The sequence below is a fragment of the Cupressus sempervirens genome, chromosome 10 (genome assembly GCF_028749045.1).
Source record: "Cupressus sempervirens isolate cs-2001-9-10 chromosome 10, ASM2874904v1, whole genome shotgun sequence".
Lineage (NCBI taxonomy): Eukaryota > Viridiplantae > Streptophyta > Pinopsida > Cupressales > Cupressaceae > Cupressus > Cupressus sempervirens.
The window spans coordinates 156839968-156858777 of record NC_143127.1 but is presented as its reverse complement, the minus strand read 5'-3'; positions in this window follow the sequence as shown (position 1 = coordinate 156858777).

Below are 18810 nucleotides of genomic sequence, written 5' to 3'. Positions count from 1 at the left end.
GTGATGCATGATGTTATGATATCTCTACTGACATGGTGATGTAGGATGTGTGTGATGTGATGTATTTTTTTTTATGATGCATATATGATGGTTAATGTGTGGATGATGTAGGTCCTATATGAGGTTGATGTATGAGATGCATGCACCTTTTTATTTTTCATGTATGGACTCACTATATGATTTGTGTTAATGAACTCGATGTATCATGATGTGTATGTGACTTTTTGTAATGATTGCAATGATGATACCTAATGGATTAATGTAATGAATGAATAATGTAACCTAGTGATGAACAAAGAATGAGATGCATAATGTAAGTGTAATGAATGAAATATAAAAAAAATTTAATGTAAAGTAACATAATAAGTCACACTAATCATGAATGAGATTAAAAAAATGAAAAATGAAATGATGCCAACACAAAGTATAAATGTGAGACATGAAAATATAATGAGACCTAATAGATGGACTTGTGTCCAATTGTAGCTCATAGGAATCAAGTAACCTAGCATAGAATGGGGGTGGGATAAATAGAACCCTTGTCTCAAGTAAAGTGTATTGAAATTCTATACTACATGAAACCCAACTACATGATATCAAGGGATTTGGTTGTGTTAATATTGGAGAGCACACCCTAGTTTGATTTTTCAAAATAAGTTATGCATTGAATGCTATAGTAGCATAGATGACAAGATTCCCCTGTGTGGACTATATTCTCAACAAAGGTTGAGACTTTAGGACGATAGATGTATTTTTCATAGCCATGATGGAAAAAATGACATATACGTATTGGAGAGGTCTAGGCACACCCAAATTCTTTTTAGGGATCTTGGTGGAAAGTGTGCTAACCTGATGCCCCCAGTGAGTAGAGCATAATCATAACTCAGACATAGATGTACTAAAGCATCAAAAATAGATTATAATACAAACAACACATGTAGTCAATTGGAACCATTCAAGTGACACCAAGATATGAAAGATCGAGGCACACCATAGAAGGCTACTACTAACACACAAAGATGAAATCAACCAAAAGAGACTGCATGACCAAGTAGTCATTCAGTCCACAATTCTTGCCAAGAACATTAGTTTGAGAGTGAAGGCTATGGTACCATGTGTACAAAGGAGTCATCATGTTAAAGTTTTTTTTTCCAAGTTATTATCATGAGTATTCATAGGCAAAAGATGTTTAAAGAACAAGTTTCTCAATTGTTAAGTCTCAATGGTGATTTTCTTTGGTTTCTGTTGCAGTCACTGTTGTGGCAAAAAATCTTAGGATAATAGAAGTAGGGTGAATATTCAATGAGAAAGTGCCTCACAGACTAGAGGTCTTTTGAAAAATGAAAGATGGATGGAGGCCTCATAGACAAGAGGTCTTTTATCAGATGCATGAAAAGAGAGAGCCAAATAGGACTTCTACACAAAGATGTGATGAAATGGGGAAAACATGATGAAGTAAGATAAGCCTTATAGATAATAAACCTTATTGACTTTACATAACAAAATTTCTTTAGGAACTTTTTCTATTTTTAGTCTTTTCTTTAGGAATGTTTCACAATTTTTTTCGGAGTTTTTAATTTTCTAATTTTTTTGGATTTTTGTGGAACTTTAACAACACTATACAAGAACTGTAGAACTCAAGCATAGAACTGCTTGAGGTGTTGAATATATATAGGCTCAGGGAATAGATCTTTCACTAAAGTGGCAATTTGATATACGCTAGAACCATACTTGGCTATAATGATAAACAGACCAAGCCAATTAGCTTCAAACTTTCCTTTCTTTTCTCAATTTTGGAGATTCCTCATGTTATGCTACAATACTAGGTCACCAATCTCAAATTCTTGAGGTTTGACCTTTTTGTGAAACTAGAGTTGAAGGATATTTTGATGCACATAGAGGTGGTTTAAGGCAGTGAGGCATCTCTCATCGAGGGGTTGCCTATCTTACAAGTGAGAAACTCAATATTCTTCTTCAGACATCATATTATTGAGAGAGATTTTGAGGGAAAGGAACTCAATTTTGATGGGTATTATAGCCTCAGAGCCATACAAAAGGGAAAGTGGGGTGGCCCCTGTGGGGGTATAGATGGAGGTACAATGGGCCCAAAGGGTGGGAGAAATTTGGAGGTGTTAGTCATGACCAGTTGCATCAACGAGTTTCTTTAGGATTTTCAAAATGGTTTTATTAATGGCTTCAGCTTGGCCATTACCTTGGGGGAAGTATTTGGTGGAGAAATACTGGGTGATTACAAATTTCCTACACAATGTGGTGACCTCCTAATTTTTGTCATGATGTCTTGGGGGATGCCAAAATGACAAATGATGTAGTTCAAGATGAACTTTGAAACCTATTTTTTAGTAGTGTAGGTTAAAGGGATATTCTTGACCCAATTTTTGAAGTACTTGGTGGCAAAAATAATACACTTGTGGTCATTTGCAAAATTTGGATATATTAGACTGACAAGATTGAAATCCCAGTAGGAAAAGGGCCATGGTGTGATGGTAGGTTGAAGGTCTTAGGTAGGAGCATATATCAAATCTCCATGTTGCTGACAAGGAACACATAATTTCACAAAATGATAGGAATCGACTTCCATAGTAGGCCAATAATGACCCATTCTGAGGAGCTTCTTTGCTAGTGTAAGTCCACTAGAATGAGCACCACAAATTCCTTGGTAAACCTCTTCTAACATCATTTTGGATTCATCTAAATTGAGACATCGAAGGAGGGTTTTATTGAAGTGTTTTTGGAAAAGTGTGTCACCTAGGATGGTGTAGCAGGCAATGTGATAGATGAAGGTTTTACTTTGGTTTGTAGAAAGGGTTATGGGGATTGTTTTATGATGAAGGTAGGAAAAAATATCAAGGTACCATGGAGACTCAGGACCGATAATCTCACACACCAACTCTAATTTTGATTTCTCATAAGCAGGAAGGAAAAGATTCTCAACAAGGAATTTGCATTTAGGATTGCATCAAGCATATCAATCATGAAGGCTATCGTGGCCATAGCATCTACTACTTTGTTATTTATCCTTGGTATCTTTAGAAAGACTATCTCAATGAAATTTTGTTTAAGATCTTCTACTATCTGGCGATATGGCAACAATTTTTCATCCTTTATTTGATATTCATCTGTAACTTGTCTAATGACTAATTGGGAGTCTCCAAAGATAAGTAGGCTCTTGATATTCCATCTGATAGCTTTACATAGCCCTATTACTAGTGCTTCATTCTCAGCTATGTTGTTTGTGCAAGGGAATTAAATCTGGTAAGACTGAGGGGTAAGGTCTCCTTGTAGTGTAAAAAATAAGATACCTACCCCTGATCCTTTCTGTGTGAAAGAACCATCAAAATAGATTTTCCATTGTATACTATGGGTAACAATCATAATTGTGTAATTTGGAAAATCTACTATGATAACATGGTCTCCTTGAAGAGGAGCTTCTGCAAATTGGTTAGCAATGGATTGTCCCTTTATGGCCTTATGGTATTTATAGACACTATCCAATTCACTTAAAATCAATACCCATTTTGTAGCATGACTAGTGAGGGAATCTTTTGATAGAAAATACTTGAAGGGATCTATCTTAGCAATGAGGTGTGTAATATAATTAACAATGTAATGGCATAGTTTCTATGTGCAAAGAACTACAACCAAACAAGCTCACTCAATAGAAGTGTAGTTCAACTCATAGCCAACTAATGTTCAACTAAGATAGTAGAAATATTGCTCATTACCATTGTCATCTAGCTGTGGTAAATGAGTACCTAGTGGAACTTAAGTGGTAGAAATGTAGAGAATTACTGGTCGACCTACGATTGGAGGGACTAGTACTGGTGAATTAGCCAGGTATACCTTAACTTGTTCAAATGATTTCTGACATAGAAAATCCCATTGAAACTTGGTGTCTTTTCAAAGAAAGTGTTGGAGTTGATGAACTTTATCTACTAACTAGGACACAAACCATCTGATGGATTGCAACTACCCTTGAAAGATGTAGAGTTATTTCAATGTAGTAGGTGGAGGAATTTCCATGATGGCTTTTACTTTTGTAGGGTCTACCTCAATGCCTCTTCTTGACACTATGTAAAGTAAAATTTTCTAGATTAGACCCCAAAAACACACTTCTTCTGGTTAAGGAAAACTTTGTATGTCTCAAAACTTTCAATTGTGGTAATCACGTGGGAATCACAACAATGTGGGAATCACGTGTCTTAGATTTTCCTAGGATGTCATCAACATAGTCATCTATTATTACATGTAGAATATCATGGAAGATTATGGTCATTGCATGTTGATAAGTGGCATCAACATTCTTTAAGACAAAAGGCATGACTTGATAATAGAAAGTTCCCCATGGGGTAGTAAATGTCATTTTGTATTGGTCTTCTTCTACAATTCTAATCTAAATGTAATTGGAGAAACTATCCATTAAAGATAACATTTCATGTCCAATAGTCAAATCCACTATAATGTCAATGTTGGGTAGTGGAAAGTCATCCTTAGGACATGTGAGATTCAAGTCTCAAAAGTTTGAACATATACGGATACGCCTAGAGGCTTTTCCTATAGGAACAATGTTAGAAACCCACTTAGGTTAATCAATAGGTCAGATGAACTTTGCCTCTAACATTTTCTGCAATTCTTCTTTTACTAAGAGTGCTACCTTAGGATGTATCTTGTGTAAATTTTTCTTTATAGGTCTAATCTTTGGATCCACTTCTAGGTGATGCATAACTAAGTTTGTGTCAAAGCTAGGCATGTCTTTGTATGTCCATGTGAAATTAATTTTGCATTTCTATAAGAACTCAATCATCACTTCTTGTTCTTCTAGACTTAAGGTAGTAGCAACATAGGTGATTTGTGGATTATCTACCATACCCAAGTTAACTAGAATTGTGTCTTCATTCAATATAGATGAATTTTCTAGTGGTAGAGTTCTGAATGGAAAATCAAACTCTCCCTCTTCTGGCACCTCTAGGAGGTTAGTTTTTACCAGAATGTGTTTCCTTTATTTTATCTTTTCCTTCATCCAAGAATGCTCCAAAAGAGTTTTCACTAGAGGATATTTTTTCTATTTTTCTATTTTTGTTTGCTTTTTCACTTTTGTGACTAACTTGGCTACCAAAGTAGGCTTCCTTATTGTATTGGATCTCATGCTTGTAATCTTGGCAATTCTTGAGGCCAAAAAGAGTCATCACTACTTCGTTAGAGTTGTAGATATCGAGATTTGGTGGTGTTTCTTGAAGGTTCTATTCTATCATGTCAAGGTTAGTGAGGGGTAAGTCAGTGGATGATAGGTTGGCTATGGTGATGGAAGTGATATAGTTATCTAGGTGATCCTCAATGTATTGGAAAGGTAATTCTAAGAATTCCTCCTCTTCTATCTTAGAATAAAGTTCAACCATACAATATTGTTAGCAAATAACACTTTGGGTTTAATGGAGCTCAAACCTCAAACCTCATCCTTTAGGATAGCTAATAGCCTCAGGGGGTTGTCTAAATCCATCTTCTTTAGGTCCAAGGCCTATGCCATGATATCCCATGTTCTTGATGATGGAAGGAGCCTTGACATACTTATCTTTAGGGAATTTGGTTGATGTAAATAATTATTAACTATTTACACTTACTTAAGTTTACTTAGGTTAATGCATTATTTTATTATTTTGCATTATTTTATTATTTATTTAGGTGAGACACTTAGGAGTTTGTGCACCTTTTTGAGTTGTCATGTTGACAACATAAAAGTACACAGCTATAATTTAGCACATGGTGTCTACAACACTGGAGTTTGCATCATTCACTGAGTTGTCATGTTGACACACTCCTAATTTAGCACATGTTTTCTATAACACTAATTTGCATGATACACCATTGTAGGCTTATCCTCTCATCATTGCACATACTTCTATGCTTAATGGAGGATAACTCATATCTAGTGGACATGTGCCTAGTTGTATGACATATCATGGTGTTGACTTCTATGCATTCTAGAAGCTCTCTAGAGGCCTTTATATATAGGCACTCCTAGTGTACTTGCATATGGCATATTGAATGAATATATCATTATTTTGATCATAATCTCTCTTTGGTCTACTATTGTCCTTGTGTTTTAGTTCCTTGGTCTTGGGTGAATTATGGCCTAAGCCAAATTCTTACATGGTGTTAGAGCCCTCGGGGAGATTCTCTACACATAGCTATTTGAGACCATTCATGCTTCAACACCTCAACCCAAATCTAGAGAATCTACATAAAATGGGAGCTTCTAGAGCTAGATCTGACCTCACCATTATGTTTGAAATGTCAATTCAGTGAAGATCGACTATAAATTTTCCATTGCTAGGATAAAGTTGATCATGAGACAAAAAATTTTGCAAACCGACACTAAGGCATCGATTTGCAAACTGGGTATGGCCATTTAATTGATCTGATTATTATTTTTTAGATCTGAATTATTTTAATCTCTGTAATTTATTTTTGCATCTAAGTATTTTTAAATTTCTTTCCCTAGTCAGAGAATTTTTTTTTGTAGATCCGGGCAATCACACCCTGGCTTTGCAATTTATTTGCAAAAGGAATTTTTATTATTTCATAGGTAACATTCATATTGTAGCGGGAATCTCATAATAATCTATAGTTGTACTACATAAATTGGGCTACACAGGTGACCACACAATATTTCCAGCCACTGGCTGGCCACAAATTCTGGCCCCCTATTCTACCAGTAGCCTGTGCTTTGTATAACCCTGTGAGCACAATTTATTTTATATACATTAGTTGACACCCACCCAACAAATGTGGGATTAAACATTGTACCTCTAGTGGAATCTTATGAATATTTCATTCCGCTCGTAGCAATCTAGTGACGCAAAAATAATTTGACACCCCACAAACTCCAAAACCTGGCATCTAGTTTTCGTCAACGATGAAGACCTTCGATCATGTGAAACAAGCAACATGTGGCACCCCCGATAGATTCCATCTCCACACTACTTGCATAAATCCATAGTGTACATGTCAAAATCAATAGCCCAATCCACATGCATAATCAACTATATAGTCAATGCCAGCTATCAAAGATGTAGCAGACACGTGGCATTTTTTGTTTGGCCACCTCAGTTGCCACCATGTGTACAATGCAGGTACCTCTAGTCCAGTCAGTGCTGATCATATCTACAAAACTTATGAATTTTTGTACATTCCATATGATGCCATGTGTCATCCATATCATACAAATAGTATAGTCAGCTACCGTGTCACCCTTGGTACACCAATTTTTTGCTTACATCAGCATTTCACTATGTTAAAGTTGATTACTATTTGACCGTCAAAACTAGGCCATTTATAACTATTGTGATGGTAGTTTGACTGTCAAATTTAAGCACGCAGTTTTAACACCATACCCCTCACTAGAATGATTTTTGATTTTGTAGTCTGCCTGTGGAAGGCCATATCTGAGTCATCTGGACTCCAAATTAGGTGCAATTTTTTTTGAAATTGGGTAGAATTTCCTAAAAATTTTAGTGGTGTAGCTTTTTTCTAGTTTTGGTACACGGATTTGTCAAATTTTTTATTTTTTTTAGTGACTATACCTGCATAATCCTACATTTTGCAACTTCAAACACTCTGTACGGGCACATCTGGACTTGAAAATAGGTTCTATTTTTTTGAAAGTGCATTATTTTTTGTCTACTTTCCAGATCTACAGTTAGATTTTGGGTTGTTTGGACAAAAGTTTCACTTTCAAAACTAGGGCCATTATTTGCTTTGTATTGCTTCAGAATTGTAGCACATTGCAAAGTTCTAGACTTCTAATCGATTAAGAAGTTGTAACAAACAAAATTAGAAGTCCACAAAGGCCAAAATTAGCAAGTGCCCATTGTAATTCCACTACTAATAAAGAGCCAAAAGCATCTATTTTGGGGGGGGGGGGGGATTCTTGATTTAGTGAAAAGGTGGGGTGTTCTTAGTGTTGAGCTATCTCTTTTCTGCACTTTGTTCTCTCTTTTTTGCACTTTTATTTTATTTTTTGAATTATAGAAAATTTTAAGTATCCAAAATTAACTCCACATAACTATGCTACATGGTCCATCAAAATGTGATATCATTTAATACACAATGGAGTTTCACAATATGTAGATGGTACTCTTCCTAAACTAGTAGGTGAATATGTATTAGCAACTAATATTTCAGCTTGGGTAGCAATGGATAGGAAAGCCCTAGGTGATATATATTTGGGGGTTGATGACAAGATCATGTATCAAATTAAGAAGTGTTCTACATCCAATTAAGCTTGGGATACCCTTGAAAACCTATATGGTAAAGTGTTTGAAGAGAATTTTTTCAAAATCGAAGATGAGCTTGTCTCCTTAGATCCTAAGTCATTTGATTCAATACATGATTTCATCATTAAGGTGAATGAACTAAGGATGAAGCTTACTAATTGTGGGAGTTCTATTAAAGATGATAGATTGATCTATCTTATACATAACAAGCTTCCATCAAAGTATTCCACTTTTTTTCTTCTTCTTTTAACACCTCAAAGACTACATTAGGGTCTGCCTATAAGAAAGTCTCCTTTGATGAATATGCTAGTCTATTGGAAATAGAAGAAAAGAAGTTGATATCAATGGGGGTTCTCAAATCACCTAAATCTAAAGCATTGGTGGCCAACAATGAGGGTTCTCAAAATAAATGAAAGGGTAAGAAGAAGTGGAAGAACAAATTAGAGGATGCAAAAAATACAACACCACAATCCAATCAACAAGGCAAGTCCTCACATTCCAACAAGAAGGGGGACAACAATAAGGAGAAGAAAAAGTGCGCCTATTGCAAGAAAATGGGTCATGAAGAACATGAGTGTTATCTTAAAAAGATTGATGAGTTGGCCAACATCATGAAGAAACATAATGTTCCATTTCCTAATGCTTATAAGGATAAAGGATCTTCTTCAGATTAAAAGGGCAAAGGGTAACCACTCATGGAAAATTCAAATTCTTCAAAGGAATGGATACTTGATTCAGGTGCCTCATATCACGTGGGTTCTTCAAAAGAGGATTTTTCTTCAATGAAGCAATCAAAGGTACCACACATCTTCATGGGAGATGATAGAAAAATGGAAGTTGAAGGAAATGGAAATGTGGAAAGGGAAAATGGAGTGTTTCAAAATGTTCTCTATGTTCCAAACCTAAGTTCTAATCTCCTCTCAATCTACCAAATCACTCACCTCAGAGATGGACATAGAGTTGAGTTCCTTCTAGACTTAGTACAGGTGTACAGTCTAAAAGATTACTCATTGGTTGTAGTGGGGAAAGTGAATCATGAAAAAAGGTTATACTCTTTCTCTCATTTTGTGCCCAAGTCTCCTTCAAAGGCCTTGTTAACTGAATCAAATTCAACAATGCAATTATGGCATCAATAGTTTGGACATGTTTCCTTTCGCTACCTTTAGCAACTTTGCACAAATAGAATGGTCAAAGGTCTACCTCAAATCAACTTTTTCCATGGTGAATGTTTAGTAGATTTAGTGGATATGCATCCAGAGGGGAAGTTACAAAAATGTAAGTCTTCAAGAGCACCAATTGTTCTACAGTTGGTTCACATGGTATTAGTAGGTCCTTTTCCATTTAGCCAGGGTCACTATATACTTACTTTTGTTGATGACTTTTCAAGGTACACTTGGGTCTACTTTCTTCATAGTAAGAATGAAGTGTTGGACAAGTTTCTAGCCTTCAAGACTCATGTTGAATAGAAATCAAGGAAAGCCATCAAAGTGCTAAGAATAGACAATGGAAGCATGTATGTGAACACAAGACTAAAAGACTTTTGTAGACTCGAGGGCATTGATCTTCAAACTTTGCTAGCATTCAATCTACATAAGATAGATATTGCAACATTTAGGATCTACACTCTTAAGTCTATGGCAAGCTGTATGATACAAGACAAGTCTCTAGATCCATCATTAGAAGTCAAACCAATCAGTAGTGCCACTCACATTCTTAATCGATCTCCTTATCCAACATTAGATGGCAAGACTCCTTTTGAGGCATGGTGTGGTAGAAAACCTATTGTGTCACACTTTAGAGTCTTCAGTTGTCTTGTATGGGCAAATATATCTTCTAGGGGTTGCAAAGCACAGTCACCTCAGCCTCTTACTTTCCTTGGTTATGAAGATAGTGTGAAGGCATATAGACTATTGGATCGAGAGACACATCAAATTTTTGTGGAGAAGGATGTACACTTTGAGGAAAGTTCACCAAGTGTATCCTATAATCCTCTCCACACATCATATCATGTGGAAACTGATAGTGACACCAACAATAGTGCTTCAACAAATTTAGACACATGGGGTTCTATTGATAGTTGCAACGAGAGGTCACTACATCAGTTTAGTCCACTACAAAGGTAAGAAAATTGGATCAGACACTCAAACAAAAGGTAACTCATTTTATCTTGAACTTGGTGAATGTTCATGTTTTATTACTCAAATTGAAGAGAGTTGGTTATGGCATAGGAGGTTATGTCATGTAAACTTTGACAACTTGATAAAAATAAGTAAATTTAGGAAAATAAGAGGCATTCCTTAACATAAAGAAACCCAAGTCAGTCTGTGCAAGAATTGTCAGATTGGTAAAATGGGAAAGACTAGTTTTAAAAGCAAGAACTATCAGACTAAAGAAGTTCTACAAATTGTGCATACTGATTTGTGTGGACCTATTGGCATTGAAAGTTATATTGGTGAGAAATTTTTCATTCTTTTTGTTGATGATTATTCAAGAATGATGACTGTCATGTACCTAAGAGAGAAATCAGAAGCATTTAAAAAAATCAAATGGTATTTGGCCATAGTAGAAAAGGAAATAGGCAAAAGACTAAAATGCTTAAGGTCTGACAGAGGTGGTGAATTCATTTCACCTGAGTTCAATAACTTTTGCATTTAAAGGGGAATCAAAAGATAAGTTTCAGCACCTAGAACTCCTGAACAAAATGGAATAGTAAAAAGAAGTAAAAGATCTATCATGGATTGTGCCAGAACCTTAATGATTGATAAAAACATTGCTATCAAATACAAGAAGGAAGCTATCGAAACTACAGTTCATACCTTGAACCAAGTACAACTGAAAAAGGATTCATTAAAAACCCCCTATGAGTTATGGTATGGCTACAAACCCAATATAAGTTACCTAAAAGTATTTGGAAGTAAATGTTACATTTTGAAAGAATCTAGAAAAGGTAAATTTGATGTAAAAGGTGATGAAGGAATATTTTTGGGATACTCTTGCAAAAGTAAAGCATATAGATGTTTGAATTTATCTACTCACAAAGTCATAGAAAGTGCACATATGAAAGTTGATGAGTTTGCAGAAAGAATAGAAGAAGAAAGCAAAAGGGAACTTGAAGACTATAGGAGATTTGTTTACATTGAACCTAATACAATGCCAAATACACCTGTCAATCAAGAATCTTCAGTTCCCGAGTCTTTAGTAACCGAGTCACAGAAGTTCAAACTGAGTCAGTACCTACCAAGCTGCAAGAACTCAAGTTGCAAATTGAAGCTACCAAGTTAGCATCTACTAAGCCTGAGCAACCAGAATCAGAACCAGAAGTTGAAGGACATAAGGTTAACAAAGCAAGTCACCTAAAAAGAAAGCAGCCTGTGTTAGCCAAGTATGTTAGCAAACATCATGCACCAGATTAGATCATTGGAGATAAATTAGAAGGAACAATGACAAGAAGTAACTTGAAAAGCACTTGTTTACTTGCTAATTTTGAACCTAGAAATGTCAAAGATGCACTAGACAATGAAAGTTGGATTGAAGCTATGAATGAAGAGATAGAATAGATAGAGAAAAACAAAACATGGACTCTTGTACCTAGACCCAAAGACAAGAATGTGATTGGAACTAAGTGGGTATTCAAAAATAAGCTAAATGAAGATGGTAAGGTATCAAGGAACAAAGCTAGACTAGTATGCAAAGGATACTCTCAAGAAAAAGATGTAGACTATGGAGAAACTTTTGCTCCTGTTGCAAGATTAGAAAGTGTCAGAACCTTACTTGCATATGCTACATACAAAGGATTCAAAGTTTATCAGATGGATGTCAAATAAACATTTCTCAATGGCATATTGGATGAAATGGTTTACATTGAACAACTTGAAGGTTTTGCTGATCTAGACAAGAAGGACATGATTTGTAAATTGCATAAAGCATTGTATGGTATGAAACAAGCACCTAGAGCATGGTATGAAAGACTGCATAACTGTCTTATTCAGATTGGTTTTCAAAGAACTAATGCCAACAATTGTTTGTGTATAAAGGAAGGACCAAATAATGAGATTGTTTTGGTAGAAATATTTGGAGATGATACTTTGTTCAAAGAAAATGATGATCTTATCATAGAATTTTCAAAACAAATGAACAAGGAATTTGAAATGTCAATGTTTGGAGAAATCAAATTCTTTGTTGGTCTTCAAATTCATCAAAGTAAGAATGGTATCTACATTATTCAATCTAAATACATCAAGGAGATACTAAAAAAATTTGGTATGGAAGAATGCAAACTAGTTGGAACTCCTGTGTGTACTAGATTAAAACTTACCAAGGATGATGAATCAAAGGAAGTAGATCAGACATTGTATAGATCTATGATTGGAAAATTGCAATATGTAGTGCACACAAGACCAGAAATTGCCCTTGCAGTAAGAATTGTAGCAAGATTCTTAGCAAAACCAAAAGAAAATCACATGATGGCAATCAAAAGGATAATGAGATACTTAAAAGGAACTGAAGATTATGGATTATGGTATAAACTTGGAGGAAATTTGGATTTAAAGCTGTTCATTGATATAGATTGGGCAAGGAATGTTGATGATAGAAAGAGCACAAGTGGAGGAGCTTTCTTTCTTTGAAAAAAGTTGGTTTCTTGGACAATTAAAAAGCAAAATTGTACATCCCAATCCACAACAAAGGCTGAATATGTTGTAGCAGCAGTAAACTGCTCAAACATTGTGTGGTTCAAACAATTATTGGAAGGTATGAAACAAGAAATAAAAGATCCTGTTGTTATGTTTTGTGATAACACAAGTGCAATTAACATATCCAAGAATCCAGTGATGCATTCAAAAACCAAGCATATTGCCATAAAGTATCACTTTGTTAGAGAATTGGTACAAGAAAAGGAAATCATATTGGAATATGTGAATATAAAGGAATAAATTGTTGACATATTGACAAAGCCTTTACCTAAGGATGCATTCTTGTATCTTAGAGGTAAATTAGGGGTCATTCCCCTATTTGAAGCTTAGTAAAAGACAATTTTAATGATGCATCAACAGGAACAGAATTGAAGATCTATTAGTTGATGCAGCAAACCAATGAAGACATTGCATATGAATCAGTACATTAGGTACAATGCTATTCAGTTGATTTGTGTTGTCTTTGGAATGTGCATCAAAGAGGGAGAATATACTATCATATCTTTCTAAAATTTGCAAAATAATAAGAGTTTGTGTAAGAGGGAGAGATTATTATGAAAGAGGGAGTTTTCTATATTTGAAAAAGAGAGTGAAGTATTCTATCAGTAAAAACCTATTTTCAAATTTCATTCTGCTATAATATGTTGTGTTGCCATCAATGCCAAAGAAGGAGATTGTTGGATACAATTGTTCAATTGTGTGTTGTCTTTGATGTCACACAAATGTCATATCAGTCATTAGACAAAGTCTACTGAGCTTAGATGGTCAGCAAGGAAAAGGACAGAGTCTACCAAGCTTAGATGGTTAGCAAGGCAAAGGACAGAGTCTACCGAGCTTAGATGGTCAGCAAGGAAAAAGACAAAGTCTACCGAGCTCAGAAGGTTAGTAAAAAAAATTTGCAGTGTCTACCGAGTAGACAGTTGTTACCGAGCTTTCAAGGTTAAGCAAGGAAATTTAGTTATTATTCAGCTCACTCAGTCATCAAAGGAAATGTGACAGAAGTAGTTCTTACCAAGCTCTCATGGTCAGAGAAGGAATTTAGTTCTTACTAAGTAAACTTGGTAGCCAAAGGATTTTGCAAATGATGCAATGTTAACCGAGTCAAGATAGTTAACTTAGGAAATCTTTGGAAGTAGTATTTACCAAGTAGGGTCGACCAATGAAGGATTTCATTGATTTTTGAAATAACATCTATTTGTTTAAAGTAATATTTGTAGCCAACTGATGTATGGATTATTGGTAAATATAACATGTGAATGAGATGACCTGATACTCTGAATGGTATAAATAAGAGGTCAAGTTGTGAATTCTAAGTGTGAAAGTAGAACTGATGTGATGTGAGGACTAATTATTATGGAAACAAATTTAAAGGATGATCAGAGATCATTGAGGAGCAGCAAAGCCATATTTGATCAAGGAGGATCTAATGATGCAGAATAGAGACCTGTAATAATCAAATTCAGTTGCATCTTGTTTAGGTCAATTCATTGTTGCTTTCTAACAATTGTAGTAGTGATTTATAATCTCTTAATAGAGTTGGTTTAACAATCATTTTGTAAATCCTCTAACAAGGTGATAATTTAGTTGAATTGTTCTAAAGACCTCTAGCAAGGCCACTCTTAATAGGGTGATCAAAATCCTCTAACAAGGTCACACCTAATAGTGTGTATTATAACCTTTAACAGGGTTGGATCCTAATAGGGCTCACTTTAGAAGAGTGAAAATTGGTAACTAGTTACTTGGTGGTTTTTTCCATATTGGATTTTCATGTTAAATCTGGTGTCTCTGTGTTCATTTTATTTTCAATCGCATGCATGATTGGTTGAAGATAAGTAATAGTTTAATTTACTGAGTTACAACATTTTTTTTATGTTTACCGAGTATCAACAGTAACTAGATCTTTAAGACATCTAAGGGATTTGTGATTAAAGTTTTTGTTAGTAACTGATTCACCCCCCCTCTTAGTTACTCTATCTTTAATCCCAACATCCCCATGACCACCCATGTCTACCATGATAGTAGCCATGCATCCTCCATAGGGATAAGCCACATCTTCCACTATTGCACATCCACGTAGACATCTGCCAACACAGAGCCACATCGGATAGCCTAGACACCTCAGTTGCAGTATAGTGCACATAGTGCCAAGTCATCCCTATGTAGACCATTGTCATCCAGTCATCCAATCCCCTTGACACATGGCATCTAGTCAGTAGATGTACCCAAACATGTCATTTTTTGCTGCCCTATCCATACAGTCTAGATGTAAGATCATGTACTATTGATGTCATTAGAGGCTTGAAGGTGTATTGACATCATCATTTCATATGCCTAAATTTGATGGCCGTCTGACCATCATTCTAGGGAAAATTATAACTGCTACGATAGCCATATGACTATAAAATTTAACCCCATCTTTTGCTGATGCAACCCCTCTCCAGATTGATTTTTGATTTTGTAGTTTGACTTTGGGAGGCCATATCTCAGTTATCGAAACTCCAAATTAGGTGCATTTCTTAAAAAATTAGGTAGAATTTCCTAAACTTTTTAGTGGTGTAGCACATTTCTAGTTTTGGTGCATTTATTTGTCAAAATTTGCATTTTTTAGAAACTATACCTACATAATCTTACATTTTGCAGCTTCAAACATTTTGTACAAGCATATCTAGACTCGAAAGAAAGTCTATTTTTTTTTGAAGTGTGTTATTTTTTGTCTACTTTCCAAATCTAAAGTCAGATTGTAGGGTTGTTTTGACAAAAGTGTCACTTTTAGAAATAGGGCCTTTCTTTGCTTTGTATTGTTTCATAATTATAGTATATTGTAGAGTTATAGATTTTTAATTCATCAAGAGGTTGTAACAAGAAAAATTAGAAGTCTAAATTGGCAAGTGGCCATTGTAATCACACTATTGATAAAGTGCCAAAAAGAATCTCTTTTGGGGGGGGGGGGGGTTTCTTGATAGTGAAAAGGGGGGGGGTGTTCTTGGTGTTCTGTTCTCTCTTTTCTGCAATTTTCTTTTATTTTCTACATTATGGGAAATTTTAAGTTTCCAAAATTAACTCTACATAACTATGCTACATGGTCCATCAAAATATAGTATCATTTAATGCACAATGGAGTTTCTCAATATGTAGATGAACCTACAGGTGATAAAGTATCATCAAGTGATATTTTAGCTTAGGTAGCAATGGATAGGAAAGCCCTAGGTGATATATGTTTGGGGGTTGATGATAAGATCATGTATCAAATCAAGAAGTGTTCTACATCCAAGGAAGCTTGGGATACCCTTGAAAACTTCTATGGTAAAATGTCAAAAGAGGATATTTTCAAAATCGAAGATGAGCTTGTCTCCTTAGATCCTACGTCATTTGATTCAATACAAGATTTCATCATCAAGGTGAATGAACTAAGGACAAAGCTTACTAATTGTGAGAGTTCTATAAAAGATGATGGATTGATCTATCTCATACATAATAAGTTGCCATCAAAGTATTCTACATTTTCTTCTTCTTTTAACACCTCAAAGACTACATGAGGGTCTGCCTATAACAAAGTCACTTTCGATGAATATGTTGATCTATTGGATATAGAAGAAAAGAAGTTGAAATCAATGGGGATTCTCAAATCACCTAAGTCTAAAGCATTGGTGGCCAACAATGAGAGTTCTCAAAATTTAGCTGGACAGTCTTCAAATAAAGGAAAGGGTAAGAAGAAGAAGTGGAAGAATAAATTAGAGGATGCAAAAAAGACAACACCACAATCCAATCAACAAAAAAATTCTTCCTCAAATTCAAACAAGAAAGGGGCTAACAATAAGGAGAAGAAAAGGTGTGCCCATTACAAAAAAATGGGTCATGAAGAACATGGGTGTTATCTTAAGAAGATTGATGAGTTGACCAACATCACATAATATTCCACTGCCTAATGCTTACAAATATAAAGGGTCTTCTTCAGATTCAAAGGTCAAAGGGAAAGCACTCATGGCATATTCAAACTCTTCAAAGGAATGGATACTTGACTCAGGTGCCTCCTATCACATGGGTTCTTCAAAGGAGGATTTTTCTTCAATGAAGTAGTCAAAGGTACTGCACATCTTCACAGGAGATTATACCAAAATGGAATTTGAAGGGAAAGGAAATGTGGAAATGGAAAATGGAGAGTTTAGAGATGTTCTCTATGTTCCAAACCTAAGTTCAAATCTCCTATCAATCTAGCAGATCACTCACCTTGGAGATGGACATAGAGTTGAGTTCCTTCTTGACTCAGTAAAGGTGCATAGTCTAAGAGATGACTCATTGGTTGTAATGGGGAAAGTGAATCATAAAAAAAGGTTGTACTCTTTCTCCAATTTTGTGCCCAAGCCTCCTTCAAAGGCCTTGTTATCTCAATCAAATTCAACATTCCAATTATGGCATCAACGGTTTGGACATCTTTCCTTCCGCTATCTTCAACAACTTTGTACAAATAGAATGGTCAAATGTCTACCTCAAATCAACTTTTCCCACAGTGAATGTTCAATAGATTTAGTGGATATGCATGCAAAGGGGATGTTACAGAAAGGAAAGTCTTCAAGAGCACTAGGTGTTCTATAGATGGTTCACATGGTATTAGCAAGTTCTTTTGCACTTAGCCAAGGTCACTACATACTAATTTTCATTGATGACTTTTCAATATACACTTGGGTCTACTTTCTTCATAATAAGAATGAAGTATTAGACAAGTTCTAGCCTTAAAGACTCATGTTGAATAGAAATCAAGAAAAGCTATCAAAGTTCTAAGAATGGACAATGGAAGCATGTATTTGAATAGAAGACTAAAAGACTTTTGTAGACTTGAGGGAATTGATCTTCAGACTCTACTGCATTCAATCCACATAAGATAGATGTTACAACTTTGAGGATCCACACTGTTAAGTGTATGACAAGTTGTATGATACAAACCAAGTCTCTAGATCCATCATTAGAGGTTGAATCAATTAGTAGTGCCACTCACATTCTTGATAGATCTCCTCATCTAGCCTTAGATGGCAAGACTCCTTTTGAGGCATGGTGTATTAGAAAACCTATTATGACACACTTTAGAGTCTTTGTTTGTCCTACATGGGCAAACACGTCTTCTAGTGGATGCAAGGCATAATCATCTCAAGTTTGTACTTTCATTGGTTATGAAGACGGTGTGAAGGAATACAAACTAATGGATCCTAAGATACATTAGATTTTTGTGAAGAAGGATGTACACTTTGAGGAAAGTTCACCAAGCTTGTCCTCTAATCCTTTCCATAGCTCATATAGTGTGGAAACTAATAGTGACACCAGTGATAGTGTTTCAATAGATTTAGACACATGGGGTTCTATCAATAGTTGCAAGGAGAGGTCACTACATCCATTCAATCCAAATGCATACATAGCTATAGTGATAGGTCCAACACAACAAGGTACATCCAATCTTCTAGCTCCAACATTAGTGATAGATTTGGGGGTGAATATTGATGATTTGCTTCTTCTTCTTAATGTAGTAGCACCTTCTTTAGTTATCACAAGGGCTCAATCTGACCCTCTTGTTCATTCTCTACATGATCATTTGTTACAGGTTGAACTGATTGTGGATACTGATGATCAGTAGTTGTAAATAAATAGTTCTTAAAGATAGGTTCTTCAACTAGTTGAGTAGGTTTCAAAGATATTATTTATCCATGGGATTCTTTCCACACATAGCGGAAGCATCTCATTTGTACCCTTAGCATTTTTTCTTCCTAAGGGGAGGAATACCATTCTGTAGTTTTGGATCAACTTCTTCATCAGAGTAGTCATTGGCAAGCATTCTTCTT